This window comes from Ctenocephalides felis, unplaced genomic scaffold (genome assembly GCF_003426905.1).
Source record: "Ctenocephalides felis isolate EL2017-DRISC unplaced genomic scaffold, ASM342690v1 CF-g0.4_SCAFFOLD_00845, whole genome shotgun sequence".
NCBI classification, from domain to species: domain Eukaryota; kingdom Metazoa; phylum Arthropoda; class Insecta; order Siphonaptera; family Pulicidae; genus Ctenocephalides; species Ctenocephalides felis.
Window position 1 is genome coordinate 60,211,900 of NW_020536999.1, and position 27,106 is coordinate 60,239,005.

The 27,106-nt window shown below is 28.9% G+C and overlaps 1 pseudogene; it reads right to left on the reverse strand.

The window, feature by feature from the left end:
* Positions 1 to 704: 704 nt before the first annotated feature.
* On the reverse strand, positions 705 to 27,106 carry LOC113363954 (annotated as a pseudogene).

Genomic DNA, 27,106 nt, shown 5'->3' on the forward strand with positions numbered 1-27,106 from the left:
TGTGATAATAAAATGCCAGGTGTAAAGAACAATTCATATGCCAATGATGCAAAAAGCACTATCCATATAAAGAAACGTTGCATTTTAGGTTTATGCATATGCAATATATACATATAATGTAATATATGAAAATATATTAGGTTTATGTATATGTAATATGTCAGATTTTTTTTGAAAAAAAAAAACGACAGTTTACAATTAGTTGGAAATACAAGACTAAACGATGAACAGCTACGATTATGTTTTATATATTTATATTATACAATTTTTAACCAAATATGTATAAACATGTAATTCTAGGAGAATTTTCTTCTAAAAAAATCAATTTTTAAATTATCAATAAAGTTTTTTCGGTATTGTATCAACGTTTCGTAAATCTATGGATTGTCTACTTCCTCAGGAATTGTCCTGACATAAAACGTGCTAAATAAAGCATTTTATGCTTTTCAATTAATGTTAAGGTTGCTAACGTTTCGAATTTATGACTTTTTTCATCATCGATGTGAAGTAAATTTAATTATAGGTATCATTTCATTTATCAAAACAAAGTTTAAATTTACACTGACAATGAAGCAAACCATAAAGTTTAGGTAGTTTTAAAGTTATTGAAAAAATGGATCCTATATATATATAATATATATATATATATATATATATATATATATATATATATTCTTTTGAATAGTGCTTAACGTAAAAGTTTCATATAGTATTATCGCAATTATTTCATGCAAGGTGAGATGATTTATTAGAATTAGATTTTATGATATATGTGGTTTATGATACGAAATGAGATCTCATGGTTCTTCTATTTTATTGTTGCCATCTAAGCGTTTCATCTGAAAATAAAAATATTATAAGAATATACGAAAACAATGTAAGAAATTCCCAACAAAAACCACCACCAATATTCTAGAATGCACAAACCAAAATCTAAATTGAAATAAACAAATAGGCTAAATTTTTGAGCCAATTGTTCGTAAAACGTGAATTTAATTAATTTTAATTTGAAAATTTGCTCTATTTCTTTTAAGTACAAAAATCGTAAAACATAGATGATATACTACTACTTATATTGAAAGCTTGATATTTCATTTGAAAAGTAGCTTAAGTATAAGATAAAATAAGTGCAAAAATATACAATTAAATCTTCTGTTAGAAAAAAAAAAAATTATTTTCCGAACTATTCAACAGCTAAGCAAAAACTACGAACAATCAGCTCTTGCAAATGATTTAAAAACACCACATAACATAAAAATATATACATTTATTTCTAAAATAATTAGTATTATACATCATATTATTAATACACTCTACAATATTACAAAAAACAATTACATTGTGTCAAAGAGATTAATCATATTGGAATAGAAAAATTTTAGAAGTTAATGATTGCACTTTTAAAACTAAAAGCAGTGAGATTCTAAATAAAAAATATTTGAGGCAAAATTATCGTAAAAAGGTCCTTCAAATATTTACGGAAATTTTAGCAAAGGAATGAAAAAATACTTTTGGAAGAGGAGTACCTTGCAGTTTTTGAAGAATTTCGAATTGGGTACATAATTCAAATGATCAATTAATGATAATACTTTTGTTAGCTATAATTGGAAAACGTGGTGTCAACAATAAAGAGCGACTTCGCTAAGGATGTTTCTAGACATTTGTTTTTTGCGGCCATCCAGATGTCCAGATTTGTCACCAGGTCATTGATATTTTTAGGCATATCCATAGATAAACAAGTATATCTCAGCCGTGTAAACTACTACTTAAATTAAGGTCTAATGTAAAACAAGAGACATCAGTCACTCTGATGTTTCCAAAAAAGCCGTCATTTGCTATTTGAAAAAATATCCCAAACATTGTGTGCACAAATAAAAATACTACATAAATTAAAGACTTTGAAAAACAAGAGATGCCAGAAATTTCTAGCTTATATGCCAAAGAGTGTTCATCATTTGGATAATTTTATATTAAACAGCAAATTTCTATCCAGTACCTTCACTATGTAATTGTTCTTTTGGGTTTATTTTTAAAATGTTAATTAAGTCATAGTACACTTTGTAATATAGGAAAATGCGTTTGGTGACAAATCTAGACTTCTGGGTGACCGAGGTATTTCCAAAAAAAAAGAGCCGCTAGCAATTTTCACAAAAGTCTCCTTAACGAAGTAGATCCGCCATGTTGTCACCACGTATTTTTTAAATTTTTAAATAAATATATTTAATACTTGTAAGCCATCTTGTCTCTTTGTAATCAACATACTAAAAAATAGATATCATCGATAGAAAAATTACTATTTACATATTTTTTCTGGAGAAATCTGATAATAAAAGCGAAACGAAATTGTAAATATCATGTAATTATTTGCTTTGGTCATTGATACGCAATTTAATATCAAATATATTGTTTTAATATTCATGGTTTTAAATCAAACAGAAAATGGTTGAATTGAACTTGACCGATATATCTTTTACAACTCCAACAAAAAAATGTAGTTTTTGTTGCCAAAACTAATATATAAGAGATGTTTATTGAAATGTTATATTTTTCGGCTTATAACATATTCATTAAAGGTTAAAAATATAATTAATAATTAAATTATCCATATATAACTAATGACAAGATTATAACGGTGGATATAATATACTTTCATTAATTTCGAGGAATTGATATAAAATAGTAAAAAATTGAGTAATTTGAGTCTAACGATTTGTTTAAAAATGAAAATGCACATGTGTCTCAAAAATGAAATGCGATACGATTTAAGTACTATTATTGGATGTAGGAATACATATCAAAACTCATCTAGAAAAATTTCAGATAAAACTATACAGGGATGGATGATCATAATACTGGAAAATAGAGGTCGGAACAAATGTGATCAGCATAAATCATTCGACTTCTACGACATAAGGCTAAGAGAACTATTAGAGTACATTGATAATGAGAATATTTATAGATTAAGGTTACTACTTGTAAGCAGATACTACTGAATCTTGATTTGTGGAAGGAGTTAATAATATGCTACATCACGGACCTGGACTCTGAAGATTGCCATAAAACCTATTTAAGGGTATAAATATCCCAGAGGGCAATTCGTGGATTAAGGATACAACTGACAAGCAAATTGATCTTGAGTTGTGGAAGGACCAAAGACCTGGACCTCTAAAAAAGCCATAAAATCTTTCTGGACATATTCTAAATGTGGTGTTGGAGAAAAATTGGTTGTTGATGAAAAATTTCAAGAAGGTACGATTATGAAATTAAGAAGGAGATTAATCCCTAAATTTTGATTAATCAAATTAATTGATGACTTATTCGAGAAGATAATGGTAGGGAATTGAAGCTGAAGTGCAGGACTCCAATTCATAGAAACGATGAGCAAGTAATAAAAACATAAAAAAATCATACTGTCGTATCACGGGTACCCCTGAACGATCCTAAATTTGATGTGTCATCAATAAATAACAGATTTATTTTTATAATAAGATTTGATAATTTGTAATATCATCACTATTTCAAGGTGCTTGAATTCATTTGGAAATTGTTTTACGCAAACTTCATCTAAAACATAATATTGTTGGCAATAACGATATTTATATTTAAAAATAAATTGAACAATGTTTAAGGTAAGATGAAACAATCCAAAAATCTAGTTATTCAGTTGATTGACTAAGGTATCATTGTGGATTTCTTGTTTGTTTAAAAGGGAAAGTTACAGAACTGAAAATAACTAAATTTACGACCAATTTTTTACCGCTACACCAATTGGATTATAATATTTTTAATATTCTGATTCAAATTTTAATGGTAAAAACGCACTAAAAATGGTCATGTGATTTCATGATTCCACATATTGGTGAAATAATTATTAATGGCGAAAGAAGTAAAACTTCTTTAGGCGCGACTAGGGAGAAAATCCGTACAAATGCAACGAAAGTGCGTCGAGTGCCAAATTCGTCATTCGCTCTCGATGATATCATTTCTATACGGGTCGATTGTGATTAGTCGTCGTGTATGTGAATAGAGATCTGTCGTTATATTCGTACCGGCATCGACGTTGTATGCGTACCGATACCAACAAGAAAATCGGCATAGATAAATAAACATTTTAAAATTACATCATAGTACTAATCTTGATTTAATGAAAAATGCCTGAATCAGAAGAATATTTTGCTCTGTTCCTTAAAAATTTTAAGATTCTTAAAAATCAAGCCACATGTGCATTCGTGTTAAACAAATCTTCTAATTATAAATATATTACTCATTACTTAATAATAATCATTAATTAGTTTTAATAATTAAGCATCGATCGCACGATTGTTACGCATTCATATCCAATCGGTCTTCTAATTTTCTGCCAGCTTTAGGCGTTTCGTCGATATAACGAAGCTGGAAAAAAATTTACATTATGACAAACTACAAGACAAAAATTTAATACACATGCATTTGTTAGACTCAATTATTCTAAAATAGAACTAGAAATAGACAACAAATATTATCTTGAAACAATTACAAATAAAATTATCACTTTTTACCCAAAACCAGAAAATAGTATAGAATTTAACTTACCTCTTTTTCATCAGCAGGTACTCTATATCTCTCGTTGACTGGAGCAGTTGCAGTGTGTAATTTTGGAGCAGTAAAAGCAGTTGTGTACAATAAAGCTGCAGCAATACCTCCAAGGATGGGTCCAACCCAGTAGACCTGGAAATTTAGAAGAAAAATATCAGGTAAGAGTAGTAGTAATAATAATGGGCACACTTTCCTGTTATTGCATTATTGATACTGCAGTGATCAAAATAAGAATATTTGTGTAATGTCAAGGTACTAGTTTTAGCAAGTTTTCGTTTGTGGTCAGTAACTATTAATAAAAATGAGTATAAAATCAATCAGTGCATGATACTGCATAATGAGATTTTCTGATCCCAAAGATAGGTTAACAAGATTACCAACTCTCTCTAAAATTTAAATGCAAAATATTTTCTTCCTCGCTTTCTGGCGTATCAACTAGAAAACAAATTCCAAATATATCTGGTAAGTTCGACAAAAATTACTAGGCACCAAAATCTGCCTCATCAAAAAAAAAAAAATTATAAGAACTAAAACGATTGGTATTATTCAAAATTCGCCCAAGTCTTCCAACATACATCATAGAGCACTTAATCATGTTACATTTTTCCTTAACTCCAATTTTTAATGAATAGAAATGATTCTCCGTATATAGTAGCATTTTCTACTAACCCAATGATCTTGCCAATGTCCAGCCAAAGCGGCAGATCCAAAAGCACGTGCTGGATTCATGCCAGATCCAGTATAATCAACAGCTGCCAAATGACCCAAAGTTACAGTCAAACCCACGCTCAGGGGTGCCAAATAACGGACGGGCTGGTCTCGGTTTTCGTCACATGCACCAAACACCTGGAAAAATAAATGAATTACTATTTACTTCATTATAACATACTAATGATACGAAAACTATTTCATCAACTGAATTATCAATGAGATACAAGTGCCATTTTTCTTCTCATTGTGTTTGAAGAGCAATCAGAATTAAGAGTTCTATAATCTGTAATCTGTTGTAAATAAACTTCAAACTGAACCTCCATTCACTGAACTGTTTACGTGAGTTTTTAGATGGCAACCCAATGGTTGTATTGGTCGTACCTGTTTTTTCTTAAAAGATCAACATTTTGTATGAATATTAAATTTTACCAAAAAGTTTTAAAGATTAAAAGTTATATAATTTATATTGCAAGTTAATATATCATATCAAAATATATAACTATTCATACACCTATGCTAGTCTTTACATACAAAAAATCAGACATAAGACCTTTCTGTCTATGTTTCTTATGTTTTCTCTAAAAGTAAATGCTTCAATCTCTTTCTAAAATTTTGCCGCAAATGTGGTTAATTTTTATTACATTTTGTTTCTACTTACGGCTAGTACTAAAACGAATCCCAAGAAGAATTCTACTCCCAAAGCTTGTGCAGGACTGACTGGACCTCCTGGTGAGGTCACTCCTAGCATTCCTTGGACAGATTCAGGAGTCAACGACTGAAAATAATAAATAAACTTCGTATCAATGAATTTTTTTTTACAAAATATTTAAATAGTTTCTTTAAACATATTAACTAAAGGGAGAAATCAAGAAGGAAATAGAAACAACTAATAATAATCAAGTTGTAAATAATATAATATTGAAGTGTTACCAAAAACAATATTTGGAATTTTTAATATATGATTGTTCCAATAAAATCTGGATTTTATTACGTCAAAAATTATTTTTCAAGAAAAGACATTACAAAATTTTGGTAAATTTGTTATAAGAAAGAACTAGTGTCATTGCTAAACTGATTGACTGTACGTTCAAATTATCATTAAAATCTATAAATATAGAGCATCATCTATAAATGAAGGCAAACGTTTATTATTTTTTCAAAATAAATAAGTACAGTCAAAATATATTGAATTGAAATTGATGATATGAAAGCTGATATTTTATTATCACACTATCCTCTTGTTTCACAATCTGTTTTTTATTTCCAAAACATTGTTTTACTCATATGTTTATTAATTATTATAATTATTCGTTAAATTATTCGAGCATGAAAGGTAAATTATGTGAAAATCATCGAATTTTAATTTATTTAAACTAATACCCAATGTTTAGACTTACAAGAACCAATTTTTTAAAATAATTCTTTGTTTAACAAAATATCTAAAGCAGTTTATTTCAGAATTTATGAACTACAGATATTGTTCGATTTCAATATTTTAATTGTTGTTTACATTTAGAAAAATTAATATGTTATTACTTTGTAATACATATTTGGATTGAAATTGTGTGATGAAATTTACCTTCAAAGCTGCTGATCCAGCCAATGCTCCCAAACATTGTGCGACCATATATAGCAAACCTTTGAGAAACAATACATCATATTATTATTTGTATATACATAGGCATCGTATAGACTCGTACATGCATATGTGCTATATATGTAAATATTGCAGTGTTAAACTTTTGACAAATGAAAACCTTTAATAATTGATTAAGGGATCCATCTCATAGAATATGGATTTTCGATAAAGTAGATCAATCATATTTTTTTTGAAAGTAGATCAATCATATTTTAGTTGAAGTGCGTTTAATTTGAAAATGAAGTCCAACTTTGTACAATATGAACAAAAGGAGAGTTCTGTATCCGGATAACTAATAATCAATAATAAATAATAAATAAATCCGTGGATAATCGATATATAAAACATAATAATCCGTATAACTAATAATCAGCTCCTTACATCAGTTAATTTCCTTTGAAACTTCTCAATCATATCATTTAATTATTGGTAGATTAATAATCATTGTTTTAAATGAACAGTGTTCAATAAATAAGGTGATCCTTTCAAAATTCTATTATCGTTTTTCTTTATGTTGAGTCTTATTATATAGTCTAAGAGCCAGTGAACTATTTGACTAACCTGTTTTCACAAAGCCAGAAATTTTTTTAATGATATTTTATTATCGGCCCATTAAGAAAATACCATTCTGGCAGTCATTCCGCGGTTGCGTCATCATCCCTTCAATTTGTGAAAATGTAAAAAAAAAAATTTTTATAACTTGCTCGCACAAGGCTCAAATTTTGAGGGTGTCTTCTTTTAACTGTTCAGAAAGCATATGTAAAAAGCCAGCCCATTCTGACGGTTGCAAGGGTCTGCCAGAAGAGTACATAATAGTCATGACGCGCAAGGGTGTGGGCGCATTGCCATACATAATTGACTAATACCCTTGTATTTGAATAATTTATACGCCATTTTAAAGGTCATTTTGAAAACATCCGTTATACCAAACTTCAACTTTGTATCTCACCTTATGGCCGAGATATCATTGAAAATATGCCAAAGTGGCCCCTTTTTCAAACTCAATTTTTGGCGTAACCATAAAAGATATCGAAAAAAAAATTACGTGATTCTACTCATATTGGGTCAAACCACATAATGTATAGTAATATATGCTAAATAATCCTTTATTATTAGCTAAAAAGGATAAAATAATTTTTCAATTAATGTTTTCGGATAGTGCGTTTTGTTCAATTACTTTATTATTAGCGTTATTTAAAAGCTTATTGTTTTCTCTTTTAGTACTGCAAATATGGTTTAAATCAAATTTGTGGAACACTTTGAAAAATTGAAGAAACCAGAATCAGTACACCCGCGCGTAACGCTAATAGTCGCTCGCATAGAATTCGTTCGGTCGGGTGTGCGATGCGTTACGCGCGGGTGTACTGGTTCTGGTTTCTTCAATTTTTCAAAGTGTTCCACAAATTTGATTTAAACCATATTTGCAGTACTAAAAGAGAAAACAATAAGCTTTTAAATAACGCTAATAATAAAGTAATTGAACAAAACGCACTATCCGAAAACATTAATTGAAAAATTATTTTATCCTTTTTAGCTAATAATAAAGGATTATTTAGCATATATTACTATACATTATGTGGTTTGACCCAATATGAGTAGAATCACGTAATTTTTTTTTCGATATCTTTTATGGTTACGCCAAAAATTGAGTTTGAAAAAGGGGCCACTTTGGCATATTTTCAATGATATCTCGGCCATAAGGTGAGATACAAAGTTGAAGTTTGGTATAACGGATGTTTTCAAAATGACCTTTAAAATGGCGTATAAATTATTCAAATACAAGGGTATTAGTCAATTATGTATGGCAATGCGCCCACACCCTTGCGCGTCATGACTATTATGTACTCTTCTGGCAGACCCTTGCAACCGTCAGAATGGGCTGGCTTTTTACATATGCTTTCTGAACAGTTAAAAGAAGACACCCTCAAAATTTGAGCCTTGTGCGAGCAAGTTATAAAAATTTTTTTTTTTACATTTTCACAAATTGAAGGGATGATGACGCAACCGCGGAATGACTGCCAGAATGGTATTTTCTTAATGGGCCGATAATAAAATATCATTAAAAAAATTTCTGGCTTTGTGAAAACAGGTTAGTCAAATAGTTCACTGGCTCTTAGACTAATAGGTTTACAGTTTCAAGTACGGCATAGGTACTGTTTGTTTTTTAGAGAAAAGTTCTAACTATGATATATATATATATATATATATATAGATTTGTGTGCAGATTAATTAATATAAATCACCTTTGAGAATGGAAATTCTGCCGGTGACAAGCATCCCCCGATGTGACCGCAGGGTTAATGTGCCCTCCGCTGACATGTCCTATTGTCTGAAAATAATAATGACATCGTGCTCATTAATTCATTATCGGTATAATTCAAATCGTAATACAACAGTATACAACATTAAATATATGGTAGAGCGGGGTTTAAAGGTCCGAGGGTAAAAAGGTCCACCACCGATATCTCAAAAACAAGTAAAGTTATAAATTTTTTAACAACAATATTTAAAAGTAAAGGGAAAAAGATGTATAGCCAGCCATCATTTTGATTCTGTGACGTTGCAATCGGGAGTTAAAAGGCAATGTTTGAAAATCCATAAGTATTTTCTTTCGTTGTTAGTTTTTATGGTCGTGAGCACTGTTGTTTAGTTCACGAAACCTTTATATAATTTTACGTTATTTAATTGTTTTATAAGATTTATTGTTAATTTCAAGTTAAATCAACAGGTTTTTTATATAACCCCTACAAATACTTACATCCGGGTTAGGTAATGGACCAATTGAACCTCTACCTTGGCAATGGTGTAAACAACAGAAGATAGTAAATAAAAAAGTAAATTAATTTAAAAGGGGCAATTTAGTAGGAAATAAATTAAATAAATAATTAAACCAACTCTGCTGATAAATATGTCTAACGAAATACCAGATCAAGGTTATTTACAATGTTTATGAATACATGGTATCCCAGAACTCAACGTCGAATCAAAAAATTAAACAAATAAAGTTTAGAAAAAAAATATCTCACGTTGTTTGAAAAATGTTAACTTTAAAGTGCAGTCTGGAGTTTTTCTTTACTTTTCTTTTGTTAATTTAAATTTACGAACCGTATTACTGAATAACAGGAACATACTGAAACACAATATCACAATCGCCTCCAGTTTTCAAGAATTAAGACTTTTAGTTGGACTATGGTGCTAAATTCTTTATAATCGGTGGACTTTGAGAGACTCTCTTTTAAAAGAAATGCTAGTACATTTCTTTTAAAGAAAGTGTGTTTGGCAAGTTTTATCAAAAGTTGGCGTATTTGATCAGCATTGTAAAATGGTATAATTCATGATCATTTTATTTTTGAAAAAAAAACTAGTAAAAAATAAATATCGAAAAATTGTTCCATAATTGCTAACGCACTCTAGATTTTTAATTTTACTATCTAGAACCACATTCAAGAACAATTTCATAATTGCCCCAAGTTTTCAAGAAGACCGACTTGTTTTTATTTAATTTTTTGTTTCGAATCGGACGACCTTGAGGTGCACTCCTTTTAAAAAGATGAACTAAAATGTATTGACAAGTTTAAACAAAAAAATTTCGTAGTCCTCTGATAATTTAGAATGATGGTTTAGATCATGAAATCTATCATTTATCAAAGTTTCATTAAAATCATCAACAATATTTCAACAATTAGTTACGAAGAAATGATCTAGCACACCTTGCTAAAAACTAATCAGCATGACTGCTGCATAATATCTTTTATGCGGTTCAAGATTTTTGAAATTATAATGAAATTTATAATTTTTCTAGTCTTCATTCTAGAAAATTTGCGTATCCTAATATTAAAAATTAAAATTAAAAAAAGACAATAAACCTTGGTCATAGAGTGTGGCACTGCACTAAGAATTCATATATAATATAGCAATTTAATGATATTACAAATACATATATTAATTATATCAATTTACACTTTTCAGAAGTTGTTAAGTATATTGTTATAATTATGTGGTTCAATTTCTTAAAATAATCCATCAATCCGAGCCAATTTACATAATTTCCAATGAAAACGCAAGCGGTCGTCCTTGCCAATATGCGATTATTATTGAAATATGACTCGACTGAGTCAAATTATATATGTAATTTATTTTGCCATAATACAAATGCATTTTAAGCATGATGTGTACTTAAAACAAGGAAATGGTTAATTGAAATAACGCTAGTTTTTTTATTCTTCAATTAAAATGATAGAATGGACAGGAACGTACTTAATTACTCTATAGAGGCAAAAGTTTTATATAATAAATGAAAATATAGATTTCTTTTGAGTTTCAGTATTCTGTATTTCACATTATTATTTTTAATTTTTTATTTTTAAAACATCTACAAAGTTTTTAAATTTTTGCACAGGGTAGGGCGAGGCACAAAGGTTCAATTTGAATTCGATCAATCAATACAAATAACACATATCAAACGAACAACTATCTAATTATGTTCAGTAAACTTTCCAACTAATTTGTCGTTGTAGAACTTGGTTTTTTCATATATTTCAAAAATTTCTAACCCGTTTTTTGGCAGGGTGCAAAAAAACACAAATTTATTTTTCATTTTAAATAGGTTTTATGGAATAGTAGCTACATTATTCAATCAATTGGATGTGGTTTAATTATAAGATTAAACAATAAAATTAAAAATCATGATCTAATAATGTATTTTTGGACATATTAAGATAAGATTTTGAACATAATAGAAGATCGCACTGGATACAACCTTTGTAATTGTATGGTACTTTTCAAAAAAATCATCATAGTTGAAATAACTATTAATTTAATTTATCTTTTGTAAAATAGCTTTTCTTAATTTATTAACATCCCGTAGGGTAAGTCATTGTAATCGTCTCATAATCAAAATTGAAAATTTTTACATTCCTTTGCGTTTTGAAGGTTTTTGAATATTTTGGCATGTAAGATATAAGAAAAAATAGATGTGTGAGTATGTATGTGTGTGTGTATGTATGTGTGGATACAATTTTTCGTTCACATTGTCGGGCGCACAGATTAACCGATTTAAATGGTTCAAAAAACATTCGATACCTATTGATAGGAAGATGTGCTGATTAGTTTTGGGCAAAGGCAGGTCCAGCCGTTTTCGAGATACGTATCAAAGAGTGCAGAAAAGAGAAATCGAGTTTTTGAGAGAACGGAGCATCCGATTTGAATGATCTAAAAAGCATCCAATTAGTAATGATTGGGAGAAATGGTTAAAAACATTCGATTCCTATTGATAGGAAGATGTGCTGATTAGTTTTTGGTAAAGGCAGGCCCTGCCATTTCAAAGATATAGAGCTAAATATACAAAAAATGACAGTTTTTGAGAGAAATAAGCGTCCGAATTGAATGATTCAAAAACTTTCTGCTTGTGTTGACTAAACAATTGCTTTTGGAAAAAAAAAATTTTTTTCTTTTTTTTTTGTATATTGAAAATAATTTAGATTTCAATTTTAATTCTAAACTTTTAAAGCTCATTTATATTTTTTAAATAAATATTTGTGATTCAGTTTATATAATTCTTATAAATATTAGACAATGTTACAGCGTTTATTTATAATAATCTATTCGATAACACTTAATATTTCTCGAACATATTTCATTACGGTACGGGAAGTTCCAGCAATTTGCCTTAAGGCACGATGCCATACACCACTAGTTTTTCTATTAAATTGGCAAGTTTATTATTTAGTTATTTCTAGCAAATTGGAAAGGTTTATATATCGATATGATAAAAAATAAACAAATACTAAACCAAAATCTGCTTTCCAATTTTAAAAAATCGAACAGAATTTGTTTAGAAAGACTAACATTTTGTTAAAGAGCTATGACACTACTAAAGCCGATGTCGTACATAGTTATGATATAAACTGGCATGTTTATATATACATATTGTATACTATTAAATGGTTGCTTATAAAACTTTAACTAAAATCTGTTTCAACTATATCTTGTTATTAGGGTCATTCATAGGGTATGATAAAACAGAAGGAGTTTATGGAACACGCTGTAGGAGTATCGCGTTATAGAAGGACTGTTGCAGTTTCAGCTCCGCGTAGTATGGGAACCGCGTTTCTAGAATACCGAGTAATATGAGCGTTGACTTTGTATATAATCCTGAGCATTGCCTGATGACACAACAATGTAGTCTTACAATTATATACCGTGGGACCAAAGTTTCCGTAATCGTTTCCAAAAATCAACAATTATCTATAATTCGTTATTGTTATATATATATATATATATATATCCAAGTGCATTATATATAATGATAAATTTAAAATAATCCATGTACATACACGTGTTGGTAAAAAACTAATTATATGTTCAACATGAGCCAGGTCACGCAAAGGCAATTTTAAAATTCAAATTACAACGAAAAAAGTCGTGATTTTCTCAATAGAACATATTTTACATAAAACGTAAAGCAAACATGAAACCGATAGCATGAAATTGAATTTTGTCATATTTACATTATCAGTAAATTGAAAATTGTTACAATTTTGAAAACATTTTTCAAACTAATTTAAATAATATGTGCACGCTAAATGAGCATTGTACTCGTAAATAATTACTTTTGCATATGGGCAATTTTTATGTTGATAAAAATAAACTACCAAATCGATTTTAAAAAATCAAGAACTGTTCGAAAGATATTAGTTGGGAATGATACTGATTAGTTTTAGGTGAAAATCTACCGAACCCTTTTCTTGTAATCAACTGTTGAAAAAAAAAGTTTTTTTTTGACGTTTGTTAGAATTAAAATTAGACGATTTACTTGGTATATTGATAGAGTACTTGGTCTTATTGAACATACTAAACCATTAAAGTCCTACGGAAACTGGTTCAATTATAAAAATTGTTGATACCTGAAAATTTGCTTTTAGAAAACACTGCGAGTTATTAACCTGTTCGGTTGTTTTCTCATTTACTCGGAATACTTTTAATCACTCAAAAATTAATTTATTTTTTTATTAATTAAGTCCATTATTTACACATATTGGGAAGTTCATGTAACATGCCTCAAAGCAAAATTACAATACCAACTAGTTTTTAAATGAAATCGAGAAGGTTATAATTTGTCTTCTCAAAATAAACTATAATATTTATTTGTCATATCGATATACGATTTTTATTATTTATTATACATAATCAAATAGATTTGTGCATCCTTAGGAATTTAATCTAATCCCAAGAATAACATATCAAGACATAAACTCCTGTTGTTTATGTTACGCGATATAAATAATAATAACAAACTTAATTGTTGTCGTATTAATATAAATATATGACAGGAACCTATTCATAAATTTTATAATTTATGACAGTAGATTGTTTATCCATTATGTGATAATGTTAAGGCAATCTCCAATTGTTTAAATTAAAGCTTTAAATAAATATATCAACTAATCAGCAAATAAATTATCGTAATTACAATTAAGGGCACTGTTTTAAAATATCAGACCTAGTACATATTTATATAAAAATATTATGTATATAGTATCAGAAGAAAATATGATTTTGAAAATATTGATTCTTATAAAAAAACTCCATTTACATATTTCGGATTATTTGCAAAACTGTCTTTAATATTGGTGCTAAGTTTGATCCTCATTCATCATTTACTTTGTTATTTGCATTCAATTGGGTCAGCTAACTATAAGCGTGTTTGGCGAATTTTACAATGGACAAAAATATCGAACAAAGGCTTTGTGTTAAATTTTCTGTTTTGAACAAAATTTTATGTGTGAAAGAAGTTTCAATGGTACAGAAAGCCTATGGCGAGTGTTCTTCATCAAAAACACTAGCTTTTGAGTGGTTTAAAGCATTGGCATAGATATAAAAAGATTTGATCATTGAGTTTATCAACGTCTTCAATGGATGGTAAGTCGTGGGAGATCTTAACGTCCTCAATGGATGAGAACGCCGCCAAAGTCAAAGAAACTGTACTGGAAACACGTCATTTAGGCTCAAGGAAGTTAATTTTTGGCCTTAGCTAGGGCTTAGCGTTTCTAATGAATCAATTACATTATCAAAACTTCGCCGGACAAACATGGCTGAAGACATGCTTGGACAAGTGAATTTGGGTGGATAAATAAATTTGACGTGCAACCCAGTCAATGGGTAGCGAAATGGCGATGTCCAGATTAACTGAAACCAAGACTTTACCATTTTTGACCATGTCGAAGTCAGTCAAAAACTGAAGTCATGTTGTTGATTTAGTATGATTCTGGTTGTTGTGTACTCAGAAATCAATTTCTGAAGAGAAAACTAATGGATCTTGTGCCATCATAGGGCGCCGTCGATAAGGCTCATATTGTGAACGATTTTTTTTTATCAAAAACACGTGATATATCATGATACAATCACCATATTCGCCAGATTTATCCATCTGTAAATTATTTATTTTCCCAATTTTGCTATTCGTTGGACTCCGCTTTAGGTCGATACAAGCCGCTAAGAAAAAATCGAAAAATAAAAAAAATCTAGAAGCGGTTCCTATAAAGGCTTTGACGATTGGATCACTTCTTGTCATGTGTTACTTCGAATAAGGCCTATTTTAAAGACGACGACATAGGTTTTGATTATGCAGCAATTATTTTTCGTTTTATAAAACAATTTCCACTACTTTGTTTATAGATAGGATGTATTTTTATACATAAAATTTTTCTGTACGGGTGTATGATTTGACACTTCTCTTAAACAGTTATTCGAATTTTGATAATTCTTTTTAGAGTTTGTCATGCCAAATTTGTAAGATTTAATGAACGATAAAACTATAGAAATATTGTAGAAATAAATGGCAAAAATTACAAAAAACCACAACTATCATCTGCTAGAAATGTCAATTCACTTGAAATTTGCATTTAGCTGAAATTATGAGCCTAGATAATATTAGAATATAATATACAAGAAAAATGTAATGTCTGCATTATTATTGCCGAAAAGCAGCTGATATGTGCCAAAAATTAAAATAATTTAAGGTACAGTCAACGTCATATAATTCAGTTTAATAAATAAAGCAATACATAATAAAATTGCACATACATTATTTTTTTAAACTTGTGAATGTCGCATTTTGGTTTACTTTACTAAATTGTTCAATAATACAAAAAAATATTTCTTCTCATTAAAAATATGATTCAGAATTTTGTTTCATGTCAAAAATTCACTTGTTTGGCATTGGATATGGAATATTTAGCAAGTTGATCTTAGATTGAAGAGTGCTTCATATGAACTAGATTTTACAAATTAATTCACCTAAAATTTGAACATAAACAATAATGTTTATTAAATTATTAGGAAGAAAAATGAACTTTAGAAATTAAAATTACCAAAAAGCAACTAATTTACGTTCGAGATTATGAAAATTATAGTATAAATCATTGAAGCAATTATGGTAAAATCAAGTATGATATTGTTCTTTTACCGCAGATATTATATTATTTCTTCTGGATTTCTTATACTGCTTTTGCTAAGACCGTAAATAAATCACAAAGGCAGGACATTAAACAGGATATTAAAAAGTATAGGATAGGATATTTAAAACATTTGAACTTTTGAATTGTAGACGTGGGTACAGGACAACGTCTGTCAGGTCATCTAGTATGTATATTCGCACTATTTTCGTATCTCGTTTTCAATGCAATTTTCTGTATGTATCAGAAATATGTTATTTATAATTTTATTTATTTATCCCTAATAGTTTCTGCAACTACCATAACAATTGGATCCAGAACATCAGGTATTTTTACCTGCTTTTAAAATGATGCTCATATATCATTTAAAGTATCCCAGTATCCAATGCTACTCTGTTTGACCCAGTATAGAATGACTATTGTGTTACCTAACTTTTTCTCTATTTTCCGTAACAAAAAGCTTTATATTCCGTCCGTGATGTCGTGAATGAGTCAGTAAATCGTGTCGTACATGAGTTTGTTTTTTTGTCGAGAGTAATAATTATCAGCGATTATTTACGCTAGCACAAAGTACCGGCTGCGGCTGCGGCTGCGGCTGTGACTACTTTGTTGCTCTTCCTCCTTACTTCCACTTACTTCATGCTTACATGGTTCTATTCTGTTACGATTACCTTTGCGATTACGATTGTCTTTTTTTCTTTCATTCAATCCATGGTACACTCTTTGGGAGAATTAATTGTAATTTAGAGAATTTGTTTATTAATTAGTAGTGTATGGAATCGTGCCTTAAAGCAAATTGCTGGAACTTTCTGTACCCAAAAATAACATTTTTAAAAACGTTTTGTTGAGAATTTTGAAATTTTTGAGAAAAAAATGACTCTTATGATTACTTTTGGTACTTATTCTTAGAATCTATAAAATATCGGATAATTTGATATGTATATGTCCAATGATCATTGTTGAACGCCAAGTGGATTTGATTTGATCATTGTTAATTTTTTTTATTGATTCTGAAAAATCGATCTCTAAGACTTTCGTTTCGTCATACAAATGAAACATTTTTTGAATCATTCAAATTGGACGCTCCGTTATTTCGCTTCGTAGGGCACTTTTTGCTCCGTATCTTTGAAACGACTGAACCTGCCTCTTCCAAAAAATAATTAGCGCGTCTCACGTCTTTTTTGAATTATTGAAATCGGTTGATCCGTGTTCCCTAAATCGTCGATAAAAAATTTGTATTCAAACATACAGACACAGATACACACACATATACATCCATTTTTTCTAAGATATGCCAAAATGTTCAAAAACTTTCAAACGTAATGATATGTAAAAAAATTACAGTTTCGATTTTTTTGTGATTACTATAACTTACTCTATGGGAAGTTAAAAAACCAATTTACGATAGCTAGAAGTGTATAGCACAGTGTAGAGAAAAATTCTCTTATTATAAAATGAGGTAGAAGTTTGGAATTATAAATCCTTATTTTTTATTGTTGGTGGTATATTAATGTTATGTACGTATGTGAGTTATATATGTATGTTATATATGTATATAATAATATGTATATGACGATTTATTCAAATGTAATAATTATAATTCTACTATACCTAGTATATATTAATATAGAGCATGTGCCTTGCGCAACAATCGATGTTGACGTTTATTTTTTAGCCGAAAAGTGCATAATTTTTTCATCCACGTTTTAGTCAAAAAAAATCTAAATCGATTTAAAAAATATTGATTCGTGATTAGTTTTCGATCAATATTGGCCAGGGCATTTATTCATGTTAACGGGACTAAAACTAGCCAATTTTTAAATAAGGCCAATATGATATTTTGCCCATAAATGTCATTTTGTCCGTGTTTGCCCTATTGTAGTATAGGTTTGTTAGAAAGATATGAATTCAATCGAATTGATTAGTTTTTAGTGAAATAGAAAACCTTATTTTTGAAATAAACAATTCAAAATTTTATCAAAATGCTAATTCTCAATTATTATTAACTACGAGTACAGTTGAACATTCGATTCATATGAATGGTAAGACGTGCTGATTAGTTTTTAGGAAGGGCAGGTCCAACCGTTTCGAACAAACGAGACAAAAAGTGCCAAAAATGACAATTCAAGTTCTAAGAGAACAGAATGTCTGATTCTAATGATTCAAAAAAATTTTTACTTGTACTGATGGAATGAAAAATTGATTTCGGTTTCGAATATCCAATAAAAAAAAGTTGAAAAAAATGACATGTAGAAGTAGAAAATTATCATTAGATATATGCACATGGAATCATCAGATATTTTATAGAGAGTTTAATTAAAAGTATATTTTTTTACATTTCTACCGTTGGACTGCAGCGCGGCGCTTGCGCGCTTCGATATTACTTTTTTAAAATAGGTACAAGTCTTTAAAAGAAGTTTTAAAGCTTTAAAAATTTGCCATAGCACAATATCATATGTTACTGATTGATTAAGTAATTCACACGTATCTGGAAGTTCATTTTATTTATTAACATCCCGAATGAGAAGAAGATATTAGTTGGGAATGATACTCATTAGTTTTAGGTGAAAATTTACCAAGCCGTTTTCTTGTAATTAACTAGCCTGTGGAATAAAATTTTAGGCTGATATTAAAATTAAAATAAAAATATTTAAAATTCTGTGTCACAAAACTATACGTTACTAATCATATTTTAATATATTTGTGGGAGTAGTAATGTATATGAAAGTATAAACTCCACTTGTATAAAATTATATAAAATTTATTGACTATAAAAATTAATGGCATGAAAATATGACAAGTCCCAATGTTTTTTCTTAATCACTAGCCTGTTTGATTTCCCCACATATTTATTCCTCTTTTCTTATATGAATTGTTATTCTCAGCAAAATCATTTTAAAAAAAATTGATTGACTATTATAGTTTAAGTTAGGTACGAAGAGAAAATGCAGCTACAAAAAATCGTTTAATAATTTTTATTGCTGTAGTAAATAATTAGCTAAAATTCAAGTATTGTACGTCATACGTACACGAAACTTTACCCATCTTCATAAAATCTAGTAATTTTCCAAAACTAATTCACCAAGAAAATTAAATTACAACCGCTGTTATATTTAGTAACCAGGTATGCACTTGTTAGCAATTTTCAGGACGAGCAATCAAGAATTTTTGGCAACGGTCGTATGTCAACATTGAAATTGAATTTAGCAAACATTGTTTTATTGCCAATAAACAACTCGAAATGCGTTTGACGATTCTTGAAAACTTTGAATATTATTGAAAATGACTTCAAAAGATTCAATTTAAATAAGTTATTCTTGGAAGTTGCAGTTCAGAATAATGCAGACAAATTAATTAAGTTGGCTGCCAGAATTAGGTATTGTTGAATAAGGAATTAGAGAAAGAAAGTAACTAACTATTAGATGCAATATATTAAAAAACTAGCTGACCCGGCAAACGTTGTTTTGCTAAGTTAGGTATTTCTAAGCAACTTCTAAAGAATTAAAAAAAAAGAATACTTCATTTTAGGATTGTGAGGATGTATAGTTTGAATGGTACAGACAATGAGGTATTATAAACACAATAAACTTCAAAGTCTACTTGTATAATAATAAATTATATAATTCATAATAACAATATTCGTTTGACCATATTTTGTTAATACAATCAAACTGGAAGTTTTATACACTTTCTATAAAAATATGGTATAATTCAATCCAAGTCTTTTTTAATCTTTAGCCGTGGTCAATGTTCAGTTGGTCATTTTTGCCCCACACAGATGTAAGTTTTTAAAGTGCTGAATCTCACTCAAAATTAACATTACATTTTACAAAACAATTAAATAGTTAAAATTTATATTAAGGTCTCGTGAACTAAATCACAGTGCTCACAACCCAAAAAACTAACAACAAAAGGAAATACTTTTGTTATGGATTTTCAAAGATTACCGTTTATCTTCTGATAGCAAAGTTATAAGAATCAAGGTTATAGCTGGTTATACATCTTTTCCTTTCTACTTTCAAATATTGTTGTTGAACAATGCTAAACTTTACTGGTTTTTAAGATATTAACCCCATATCTTCATATATTACTATCCATTCTTCGATAAATTCATAGAAAAATTTTCCAGTTTATTCTTCAAAATTATTGGAAAATAATTAGTGTGTTATATTTTACAATGCATTATCCAATGATTGTTGAAGTTCTTCATCTTTTTCAATTTGTAGAGTGATTCAATAAAACATGAACGATACCTGACTGTGTCTAAAATGCATAGATTTTGACATATCTTTTGAAAGGAATACCTTCAGAATTGTACTCATTTTTCTGCTATACTTGTTCTAGCACCCGAACTGTCCATACATTTAATTGAATGCGAGCATTATAATCAATTTTCAAAATAATTCATTCCAGAGAACTTGTAATTATGTGCATTGACATTTTTACAGATGTGTGTTCCAAAGTAATATTATCAACCGAATTTTCTTATTTGAGTAGTGGTCTGTTATATCTGGGAATAAGTTATTCGACAAAATGTCCCCTTTGATCGATTCCAAATTTAGGTTTTTAATTTAAATAATCTAAATAAAATAATAATATAATCTAGAAAATATTTTATAAATACTAATGAATATAAAATTATGCAACTAAGACTGAGCCCAATCCGTACAGCCATTTTAACGTTTTACCACGAATTGTTATATAGCTATATAAAATGGACATTTCTTCTTTATGAATTTGATTGAACATATGTACATTTTCAACATGAGTACATATTGCGATAAATTTCAATGTGCTTATTTTGATTTTCCTTTTTTGCAATCGTGTATCCAAATTAGTGGCGTCTTTGTTATCACCATGACTTGTACGTAGTATGCTTGGGAAGTAATTGAGATTTTTATGAATATGATTTCTAAAATTACTGTATGTGTTATAATACAATTTTCTTATTCATATCGCTGTCTATTATAACTTGCAATAAGTGATTAGACAGAAATGTCTATGGTGTCCCCTTCGATGAATTCCAAATTTAGGATCTCAAATTGAATAACCTAAATGCAATAATAATATAATTCATAAAATGTTTTGGTAACACATTATTCACAATTGTAATGAAAAATTTGTATTGTAAATAGATTGTACTGTAAATATTTGTAATGATTACTTCCATATCTAATTAAACTGCACTTATGTTGATGTCACATGTCATAACGCGATCTTCATAAGCAATTTTCTAACAACTTTGTTTCCAAAAATCTTGTACTTGTATGTACACATAATTGAGATTTTTATGAATACGATTTCTAAAATTACTATCTGTATTATAATCCAATTTTCTTATTCATATCGCTGTCTATGGTGTCCCCTTCGGTGAATTCCAAATTTAGGATCTCAATTTGAATAACCTATATGCAATAATAATATCAATTTTCAAAATAATTCATTCCAGAGAACTTGTAATTATGTGCATTGACATTTTTACAGATGTGTGTTCCAAAGTTATATTATCAACCGAATCTTCTTATTTAAGTAGTGATCAGTTATATCTGGGAATAAGTTATTCGACAAAATGTCCCCTTTGATCGATTCCAAATTTAGGTTTTTAATTTAAATAATCTAAATAAAATAATAATATAATATAATTCAGAAAATGTTATGGTATTATTCACATTAAACCAATAAGTATTTGCACAGCACAGCATTTGAAACAAATTTATTTATTTATTTTTTCATAAGCAAGCCTTAATCAATCAATAATAATAGTATTATTTCAAGCTGTTGATAAAAGAATACAAATAGGCAGTGAGCAAACACTTGAGAATTAAATAAAAACCTCATATAAAATCAAAATAAGCATTCTAATTAGCATTTAAAAATATATAAATAATTAAATTTTAAAATTAAAAGAATAACACATAATCTGTTCCAACTTGACAACCATCTATTTGACATATGAGTATGCGATACATCTGTCATTTGAATAATATTGTGTGGGAAGCCATTTTGAATTAAGATGTTGCTGCTGAATTAAATAGACAGTAACTGGGAGAAAAAGAATCTAAATACCAGTAATTCTACTATATGAGGGAAAAACAATAGCATTATATAGAATTCATATGAGGAGGAGAGACTTGCTTTAGAGGCTTCAAAAAATCGAATTCTTTTTAAAGGAATTTTTAGGTAAAGAAATAAATATTCAATTGGAACTAAACACTCAGGTTTTATTGCCATATTATGCCCAGTACAAGCATTTTGCCTAGATGCAGGTCACAATTTCCATCCCAAACAAAAAAAAACAAAACAAATTTATATTTCCAATAGTATAAATTCTAGTTATGCTTACAAAACCTAAAAAAGTGAGAAATTCATCCATTTTTCGCAAATAAAAAAAATGATTTTGGGATTAAAAATCAGATTAGATTGCTAAAAAAGTGGGGTATTTATATATATTTTTCAAGGTTTTTTAAGGTCAACTAGAAGAAAATTTAATCCTAAATACAATAAATTTTGTCTCGTTTTGGTAGGTCGTTAATTTTTTTCCTATGTTTCCCGCCAATTAGAAGAAATCGAAAAAATTAAAAACCAAGTAATCGCGCGTAAAAGTTTTCGTTCAGCTCGTATACCTTCTTGACGCATGCTCACTATTTTTTCTGTAACTCCGAAAATAATTTGAATTTGTTTCCAAAATTTTAGGGATATATTCTTGTATAGTTTGGTAAGACATTTTTGCAAAAAAATCGATATTTTGAAGCCTCTAAAGCAGGCTCCCCCCTTCAACTTTTGTCTAATTGTGAGATTTAAGTGGAATTACAAAACATGGTGAATTCGAATTATTGGAGCTGGAAGCCGAATTGGAAAATAATTGAACAACGCGAAAATATAATAGAAATAACTATAGAAAATGATCTAACAATATCATACATCTGTAAGACAGTTTTATTAAAGTTCCAACAACTTCTGGATTATCACCACTACAAGATTTGCACTATACCCCAAAATTTAGGACAATTATCAAGACTTCTTGTGGGCAATTGAGAAAAAAAGTTCAGATTGTTAATTATTTTTCTGTTAGTATTAAAAGTTATGACTTTCTATTATTAACCACAACTATATTTTTATAATTGGCGACTTTTATATAGTAAAAAAAAATAAAGTACTGACTTACCATTACTACCATAAACACTGTCAGACCGAAAGTCAGGGCTATCAAAACTAAGTCGGCGGGCTGATTTGGGTCCGTGACGTTGACCACTGAAGCACAACCGAAGAAGTTGAGAAGTACATTACCTGAAATAAATAATAAAAAATATATTAATTAAAAGGGAGAATAAATAAATTTATCTGTGTTACTTTTCATTAAGTATTGTTTCTCTTGTTTTTATTTTTGATTTTAATAAAAAAAAATTGGAGTTTTTGATTATTTTTATTGGATTAGATGAACATTTTGATTATTACAAATAAAATTATTTATCATGTTATGATTACCCATAAACTCTGCGGCCAAATCTTTAATAAGTTTTTTCGTCATGTTTCAAATGAAAATATTCCCAAACTTGTAGAATTTCAGTTAATGGATATCCAACTTATATTGTTTCTACCAAATTACGACTGCAGTTAATCCTGTATTATTTTTTGTTGTTTATTGAATTATTACGACGCATAATTATAGAAAAACAGGAGTGTTTGACTGATATAGTGGTATGTTGTGTGAAGAATTGTGAAATTTCTTTGATAACTACATCATGCGTTTTATTAACATTTGTTGTGATATTCGATGCAATATTGTTTGTCATTCTGTTGGTCAAATTAGGAGTAGTCGTCGTAATTAAAAAAAATAATTACTAATAATTTATATAATTATGTTGCTGGACTGCACATCGGTTGTCCAACATAAAACCGTTGACCATGTCCTATTATTTTAGACTATATTGGTAAATCGATTTCAATACAAAAACAATGTGCCTTAAAGCAAATTTCTTTGACTTGACCAATATTTACCAAAATTTAATCAACACGTGAAATCTTTTTATGTCTTTTTAAATCGGATTGTGTCTGAAACAAAACAGCGTTTATTTTAAAATCACAAAAGATATGTTATTTTTTAATTTATGCGCTTTTTCCTATGTTACAATTTCATGAATGATCTAATATTTCTACTAAAATACTGTATACTTAAAGTTAATTTGAATTTCAAAATACAAGTTAAAAATTCTCATTTTTATTATTATATAACGATCAACTTTACATAAAAATAATTAATACTTGTCGAATGTTTGTAACTTTTGTTAAATAAACTGGAATGTTTGAATAAAGCATGATTCCAAACTCTATTTATCGGTTTTTAAATTTGCCAAACCTATTTAGGATTTTTTGCAGAAACGCTGACAAAAATATTTTCAATTACCAATTCAAGGATATTATACAGAAACAGCTTGACCAATCATCACTTTCATATTGAGATTCATGATACACATTGAAAACTTTCAAATCGGTCCAGAAGTAAGTTCATTTTATTAACATTGATAAGAAAGAATCAAAACTGGAAATGAATAAATATAAAAAATGAATGTATATGTTTTTATATAAAAGGGTCATATATACTAAGATAAAGAATTTTCTATTGAATACCTAATTTAAACAATGAAATTAAACGATAAAGATTTACAATAATTTTTAATCAAGCATAAATAGAAATTATGTCACCTAGAAAGACTTGAAAATAATTTTCTCCATAATTGGAAAGAATTTCGAACATTTGTTTTTTTTTTATGCCTCTTTCATTCTTCCTTACTTTGAGTGGAAGTTAAGAGAGAATCAAAATCTTTTTGTTTTCTCAAAAAACGGCTGGACCGATTTCAAAAATTTAAAAGCCATTCGATGTATCTCGATGAGGACTAGCGTTTCTGAGTTATGTGCGACGATCGGCCGGGCCGTTTCTTCGTAAATCGCAGAAAAGTGAAAAATTTTTCGTCCACGTTTTAACCCGCAATTCTGAATCGATTTTGAAAATTCAAAAACCGTTCAATAGATAATGGTTGGGAATCATGCTGATTAGTTTTTGTTAAATATCGGCCGGGCCGTTTTCTTGTAATGAAGTTAAAAGAAAAAAAAAAAACGACGATTTTTATGATTTTGTTTGACGGTAGATATCATAGTCTTGTAGATCATACTAAAATATTACGGACCTACGACAAGTCGTTTAATTTTAAAAATTCTTCAAAGTTCGCAAAAACTAGTATCGTTTTTTTGGCATTTATCAAAATTAGACCTTTGATCGACGTTTTCTCAGAAACGCCTGAACCATTTTTAGAAATTTAAAAGCCATTTGATGTATCTCAATGAGGACTATAGTTTGTCAGTTTTGTGAGACGACCTGCCGAGCCGTTTTTTTGTAATTTGAAAAAAAGTGTCATTCTACCTAATCGATTTTAAGCCGATTTATATGGAACTATTTTTGGCGATATATATCATGGTCTTACTGAAATATTACGGTCTTACGACAAGTAGTTTAATTTTAAAAATTCTTCAAAGATTGAAAAAATCAGTAGTTTTTTTGACCTTTCTTAAAATTAAATTAGACTATTTACTTGGATTAACGATAGAGTACTTAGTCCTAATGAACATACTAAACCATTAAAGTCCTACGGAAACTAGTTCAATTATAAAAATTAATGATTTTTGAAAATTTGCATTTAAAAAATACTTGAGTTAGCGTGTTCGTTCGTTTTCAATTACACATATCGGGAAGTTCATGTAACTTGCTTCAAGGCGAAATACCAATACCAACTAGCTTTTCTTGGCCCTGTTATGCTCGCGAAATAGTACTATCATTTTGTCCATTTTATAAGTATTGAACAAAAGTGAATAATTAATCAAAATTTCACAAAGCACCTGATTATTGCAATTAAATTGATCATAAAATGACTAGTACTGACATAAGTTAGTTGATTTCAATTGAAATAATTAAGAATATTAATAAACAAGTCTAAAAAAATGATAAAAATACCCTTAAAAAAACTTTCAGGGTAATTAAACTTTTTCAGGCGCGAAACACGTTTTAACTGATTTACATTTTAACAAGACTATGACAATGACTCTCAACATCTTACAGGATTGTTATTATAGCTTTTTTATGTTATACAGTCACGAAAACGTTACTTTTTTTACTTCTCATAAACTGAGCTACTGCTTGCGTTTCCACATTAATTTTATTTTCCAATTTATATTGAAGCTAAAAATGGAACCGATTTTATTTATAGTTTATGTATTTTTTTTAATTTTCTAACAAAATTATAAATATGATATAAGAACTCGTTTTGTGCACTTCCCAGACAGACCCTTGAATAAAGAACATTAGAGTTTACCACAAAAAAGCTAAATCTTAATATTGACTTCACATTTGTTATATCTTATTTTATTCACTCAATTATTTTCTATCTTTCTCACTTAACATAACACTTTTATTAACAATTCCATATTAATTAATTAATAGTTCCGTACCAATGAACTCAGCCAAAAGCGCTCTCCACATGGCTCCTGGGTTCTTGGTCAGCTCTTTGACGCCCACTATCTTCTCCATTTTGCCAGACATCGCGAATAATGTCGATTTTAAATTTTTATCAACAATATTATTCGAATGTATTTGTGCACGGATGAATATTTTTATTGTTTCTGTTCAAATTATCTGGCTGTTGTTGATGGTTTTGTGTGGTGAGTCTTATCTCCT